The 6,800-nt window shown below is 47.6% G+C and overlaps 1 long non-coding RNA gene across 1 annotated transcript; it reads left to right on the forward strand.

Annotated features, from left to right (window-relative positions):
- The first annotated feature begins 753 nt into the window (after positions 1-753).
- On the forward strand, positions 754-2,178 carry LOC140690738 (uncharacterized). The gene is made up of 3 exons (XR_012066016.1): positions 754-919; positions 1,326-1,433; positions 1,946-2,178. It is a non-coding gene; the product is annotated as an uncharacterized lncRNA (long non-coding RNA).
- Positions 2,179-6,800: the final 4,622 nt, after the last annotated feature.

A 6,800-nucleotide genomic window follows, 5' to 3' on the forward strand; every position in this document is an offset into this window, starting at 1 on the left:
GGTGTGGGAACAGAAGGCAAAAAATAGGAAGCCATTGTGGGGCAGCCCACCACAGAGGCCGAGATGGGACACTGGGCCTGTATGTCAACATGACAGAATGACCTAGGAGGTTGTATGCCAGAGCGGACGATGTCAGAGTTGTATTTAATTTCAGTCTCACGACTGTGAGCGGGGAAGCAAGCAGCAAGGAAAGTGACTTTCTCCAGACCCCAGGGCAGACCCCGGCCTGTGTGGGGTGTGCTTTGCACTCCACCAGCCCTCTGTGGGTTCCTTCCTTTGCTGAGTCTGTGCACGATCTCCCTGTGATGCCAGCCCGTGGGGGTGACAGATGCAATAGGTGTTTCTAGGTCTAGAGACAGGATGGCTTCTCTAGGAAGCAGGGGCCAGAATGATCCCCACTGTGCTGATGGGGGATTGGGGAGACCCTGAGAGGCACGTGGCTTGTCCAGGATGATAACACTGCTGAGTAGGGGGAGCCAGGTCTGAACCCAGCTGTGTCTTCAGAGCTGCGGCACTGGTTGCATCCAGGACTCCCCAGGGCTATGGGGGGGGGGCTGAGTTGGTGTCACTGTGTGTGGACATGGCATGGAGTGAGAAATGAGAGATTGGAAGCCCAGAAAGGCCCTTGAGGAGCTTTGTGTCAGGAGGAAGCTTGGAGAAGTGGACCCCAGGAAGTGACCTCACTTCCCTGGCAATAGAGCCCAACAGAACTTGGAACCGAAGTCACCAGGCACCCGCTCTGTAGAGAAGTCCCTACTCAGCTCACCTGGTTGGAGACAGAGGCATGTTCTGCTGCATCCCATTATCCTGAGGCCACAGGCCCCGGAAAGCCCTCAGCGAGGGTCTCTACCAACGCTGCCGGCACTGGGTCAGGTCTCACCCAAGGCGCCTCTGGCCTTTTGGCCAGAGAGACCCAAAGGTAACACAGGGAGGCCCAGGGCAGGCCCCCCCAGGCTGGGCCACCACTCAGATCCCATCCAGGTAGCCACACGGCCCCATCCTGCCTGGTGGAGGTGGAGCAGTCATGTTGGGGATGGGTATCTGCCTCAAGAAAGAGCAGGACAGAGGCCTGGGGGCCCGGTCACGTAGACAGCCCAGGACAAAGCTGGCTGGCTGGGATGTGGAGAGCCGGGGAAGGGTCCTGCCGCCCGAGGTGGAGCCCATGCTCTCTGGGTATGCATTTTCCCTCCCGGATGTCTGAGCTGAACAAGGTTCCGGTCTGATCTAGCAGCAGAGGGTAGAGTCTACAGAATCAGGAGTGTTCCTGGCCGGGAAGGACTCTGAGACTTCCATGCTGGGTCAGCTGCTGGTCACTATCATTGCAGAGCCAGATACCACATGTTGAAAAGAAGCTGATGAATAAGAACACCAACGCCCCCTCCCCAAGTGAAGGACTGGTGTGTCACTCTTCTGAGGGCCAGCGCAGACTCCTGGTGGGTCTGGATATGGAGGGGTCCCCACCACCATGGCCCACAAATCAGTGGGGCAGGCCTCCGACCCAGACATCACCCAGGGCTCTCCCAGGGACCTACCCGGGGCTGACGGGTAGCTCAGCACACCCTGGTCTGACCTGGAGCACCGTGCCCACCTCGCTGCAAGTCAGGTGGAGGACCAGGAGCCCCCGAAGCAGAGACCAAAGGTCAAAAAAGCAGGGCTGGTGTATGTGTGTAGGTGAGGGTGGGGCGAAGGCTGGGCCACACAGGGAGGTGTCCCTAGAGGCTACTGTTGGGACCAGAAAAAAGAATGGCCTCAGAACACCTGTCTGGAAAAATTCAGTCACAGAATACATCCTGTGGGCACTTTCTGGGTGGGAGCTGTCTGGAAAGCTCTGGGAAGATTTCTGTCCTTGTAGAGGCACATGGAAAGGGAGGCAGGTGCGTAAATTTTTCCTCTCTCACAGCATGAGATCTTCCACAAGACTTAAAAGTCTCTCCACTTCCAATAGTTACAGAGGAGGCAGGGGCAGGGGAAGATGTCAGAGACCAAAAATGGGACGAACTGGATCCAGCAGGAGACCTCGAGCTCCCTCCTGTCGCTCCTGCAGCTCCTCCTGAACCTGCGTCTGCAGCTGGACTGCTGGGCAACGGAGAAACAGTTCAGGCATCACCACCACCTGGGGTAGAGCCCCCTCTGCACCCACCCACACCTTCTTCTCCAAAATGTTCTCCAAATTTCCACCGTCAGTCCCCCCACAAACTTGACGTCCCTTCCGCTGGAGATGTTTTTGTTTCATTTTCTTTAGTTTCCTTTGCTTGTTTCACATCATTTATGACATCCTTTATTTTTCTTTTTAGAGTTTCATGTAATAAAATGTAGACTTTTCCCCTTTTAAATTGTGCAATTCAGGAGCATTAGGGGCATTCACAATGTTGTGCGACCATCACTACCATCTAGTTTCACACTATTTCTTTCCTCAAAGTGAAACCTTGGATCCAGAGCATGCACTCCCCTCCCTCCTCACCCAGCCCCTGACAACCCCAAGTCCTCTTTCTCTTTGCGTGTCTTTACCTCTACTGGTTGTTCCCTGCCAATGAAATTTTAAAAAAGGATTTTTTCCTTCCTGCCCACATGTTTTCACCTGGGGCTGAGGATTTTTGTTTGTTTTCACTTGAAACAGCATTTTTATTATTTTCAGGGGATATGCAGGGGGATTAAAGATGTGATGCACAAAATGAAGCCCTTTTGGTAACTCTGTGCATAATCTCAGGGTAGACATTGCTGTTCCCCCTGTGACACCACAGCCAGAAGACACAAGGGCGATGCTTAGCTCTTCCTGTGGCAAAAACAAAACCAAACGAATCAAAAAAATTAGTAAAAGCCCAGAAAAATTGCTTGAAAGGCAAACCACAACCTGGAAAATGCATTCCTCATAACCCAAGGTTGGAGAAATTTTTCCCATTCCTGTAGTCCAAAATCCTTTTGAAACTCAGTGTTCTAAACAGAAACAGAACAGACATGGGCAGTTCCAATGAGAGGCAATGCAGGTGGCCAGTGTGTGTTAGAGATGCTTGACCTCTCAGGTGAGAACAGAGGCAGACGGAAACACTGCAGAGACAGCATTGGTCACCATCACACTGGCGGTTCTTTAGTCAGGTGACAACCAGCCCTGGTGACAATGTAAGCAGGCAGAGGCTCCAGCAGATCCCCTGGAGGGAAGAGTGAAGGGACACTCCTCTTCAGGAGAACAGGGTGCAGGACGCATCAAAGGGCGACAGATGCATCTCTTCCTCAGAAGATCTGATACTTACAGTTCATCCTGCTAAAATCCTTACACACCTATTCAAAGATGCCTTTTCAAGGGTGTTCATCACAGCACTGGTTGAAACAGTCGGAATTAAAGCAACAATAATATTGATGGAGAGGGGATGGGGTCCATTCGTTCTGGTTCATGTGGATGAATGAATGCTGTTCAGTTGGAAAAGTGGGTGCCTGGTCTCAACCCAATGTCAAGGGAGGCCTCAGGGTGGAAGTATGCAGACCCACTCTCTGCATCCAGGGTCCCATCTGCACGACCACATGTGTGTGAAATCAATATAGATGGAAATTGATCTGATTGTGAGTGTGTGAGAGACAGAGATGGAGAGGGACATACTGAGAGACACAGAGACTGAGACATAAGCACCAAATCATTCATGACAGACACCGCTGTGGGTGGGAATTACAAATCACTTCTTTTTTAGGCAATATTTCAATTTTTTGTACTGTGTCTGTATTACTCTACTAATTCTAAAAGGATTAAAATCCTATGCTAATGTGACCCATTCATTACTCATCTATGGAGTAATTAAAGTACATTAATCCCATTTTTAAAATAATTTAAAGCCTTCTCAGGACTCAGTTCCATTTCAGCTCAGTGGAAGCAGAGGTTCTCCAGGAGGTCGTGTCTCTTCTGAATCAGCATCCAATACAGGTGAGCAAGAAGTACCCGACTTGGACACTGAAGACTACAATAGATGAGAGAGTCTGTTGAGAGAAATTAAGACCTAAATTCAAAGAGAATAATCCCATATTCATGGAGCAGAAGGCTTCATTCTACTAAGTTGACAAAGGTCCATGAATAGATCTAAGGATTCAAAGAATGCCTACCCAAATCCCAGGTGGTATTTTGCAGGAATTGACAATCAATCTAAAATTCACGTGGAAAATCCAGGGGGTCAGAATACATGAGTGAATCTTGAAAAAGAAGAACAAAGTTCGAGGAATGGAAAGTCAGATGGAACCCACGGTTAATACAAAACCTCTTTAAGCTGAAAATAACTGAGATTCAAAAGATGCAGAAGAAAACCTGTCATGGAAGCCAATTCTCTCCTTTCCCTTTTCCCTATTAAGTTAGGTTGATAAAAAAGCCTTTAACTTTCACCATTTAACATGGTAGGTACTTTTCTGGTTGGCTCCTGCGTGTGTATAAATAAAACGTTTCTCTCGTTCATCTCCTCTTTACTTCTGTGGGCTCTTTGGGAGGGACTCTGGATTATGGGGACCTGCTCTTTTCTCACCTTCTTTAGTGACATCTTTTGCCCATGGTGAAGTTCTTAAAAAAAAGAAAAGTCTCATTGGTTTTGGGTCAGATTTGGAACATGTATACCTTTGGAGACCCCCTGGAGGAACAAGGGGGTTCAATACTGCCTGGAGAATTCACTTGTCAAAATGCCTAACAAGACGCTATTTGCAAGGTTTTTTTTTTTTTTTTAAAGATTCTTACCCTAAAACAAATCCCCTATCTAAACCTCTTGGATGATCAAATATAAAGAAAAAAGGAGAATCATGTCTGGCCTAAGAACACTTGCTTAACAAAACAGAAGGACAGAATCAGTTTCAGAGCAAAAATTAAAATGCATTTATACCATCAACCCTCCCACCCTTTTGTACACTGTCCTCATGTAATCTGCCAGATGGCCCCCTGGAGAAGGCCCTTTGCCCGGAACTCGTGCTCATTTTCAGAGCTCGGCCAAGCGGGAGGTTGGTCCCCAGGGCCTGAGAGGGGCTATGTGTGAAATCTTCTCTGCTGAGACCCAGTGGGCTGAAGGGAACTGTGTTCTCTGAGGGAGAGAGAGCACACCGAGCCTCTGTGGAGGCATCTCTGAGATCCTCCCAAAGGCACACATCTCTAACTCTGGACACGGGAATTTTTGATTAGCATCTTAGTTGGAAATCTCCTCCTGGATAGAAAGAAGCAGATTCAAGATGTTGCAATTGGATGGGCAGGTCGGCCTCTCGAATTAGTCGATGAGGAGGACACGCAATTCTCTGCAGAAGTAGGAACACCCATCCCTGCTCGGCTGACGTCATGTACAGAGAAACAGACGCGACTCTAGGGGGAATTCAAAACCCACCAACCTTTCTTACCGACGTCAACATCCCCACTTTATTCTCCTGTCAGGTCTCTGCACAAAAACTGTGGCTCATCCCCAAATATCACATACCCATCACCCTGTACCACTCTGTGTCTGTGTCCAACTCGAGCATTAAGGCCTGTGACCGTTACTGTTAATTCGTGTCCCCCTTTCTGCCCGTCTCCCGCCATCATCCCAGTCCAACCTCGGTGTCTCTCTCCAGGTCAGCAGTACTCTTCCCACTGGCTTCCCATCAGCTTACCTTGCCCTGCTTCCATTGCTTATTCCCCATACGTTACCCACAAGGGTCTTATTAAAGTATGAATCAGATCAAGTTGTTCCGCATTGCAAAATACTTTTGTGATTTTCCATTGTATTCAGAAGGATATCCAGAGTCCCTACCAAGGCCCTATGTGATCCGGGCCCTCACCGATCTCTGCAGCCTCAGCTCTCACCGTTCTGCTCCAGCCCATCTTCACCGCCCCGATGGTCCCCACCAGGACAGCTGCGTTTCTAACTCCAAGTCTAGTACTTACACTTCTTCCGGCCTGGGAGGCTTTTCTTGTCTGTTACATACGTGGCTTATTCTTTTGCTTTATTCAGGACTTTGTTCAAATTATTTACCCTCAGAGAGGACTTATCTGACCAGATTATTTAGAATAGCATGCACATATTTCCTATTCAAACATTTTCCCTCCTAAAATGCTTTATGTTTCTTTGTGGCAATTATTAGTACCTGGTAGTACATCATATATTTATTTGCTTACTGGTTTACTGTCTGTCTTTCTTACTAGACCTATATTCATGGAACCACAAATAACTGTTTTAACCAGTAACTTTCAAACCACCTTTAAATGAATTCTTTTATAAGATGAGAATTTCAGAGGCTTCCACGGGTTGCTTAGGGGAAAAAAGAAAAAGGATTCAGGTTGAAATAATTTATTAAGGACCTGAGAGTTGGTTATTTATTTTATACATAGTAGTGTGTACCTGTTAATCCCAAACTCCTAATCTAGCAAAAGACCTAGCTGACTACTATTTTTAAAGGAATTTTTTTTCTTTTTAAACTGGGGTTGTTTGAGATCTCTTTTCTTCTTCATTATTTTTCTTTTTTTAAAGATTTTTTCTTATTATTTTTTTACATTGAGGTTCCGCAAATTGAATCCAGCATGTACTCTACCCCTTGAACTATACCATCCCCTCCAAAGACAATTATTTTTATACTTTGACAATACCATATTGAATTAAGATTTTTGTTCCATTTTCCCTTCATAGAGTTTATAACTGAGGGAGAGAGTCAGAGGAAGCCCTGGGCCAACCCTTCCTTCTCAGCGGGGCACTACACAGCAGAGGAGCTTGGCTGTCTCCAGGCCCAGCTCACCTTTCTGCTCTGAGGGCCGACTCAGGCCACTTCTCTTAAAAGCGGCGTGTTAGAAGCAGCAGAAAGCCAACTAGCGAGCAACAATG

The sequence above is a fragment of the Vicugna pacos genome, chromosome 31, assembly GCF_048564905.1.
Source record: "Vicugna pacos chromosome 31, VicPac4, whole genome shotgun sequence".
Classification (NCBI taxonomy): domain Eukaryota; kingdom Metazoa; phylum Chordata; class Mammalia; order Artiodactyla; family Camelidae; genus Vicugna; species Vicugna pacos.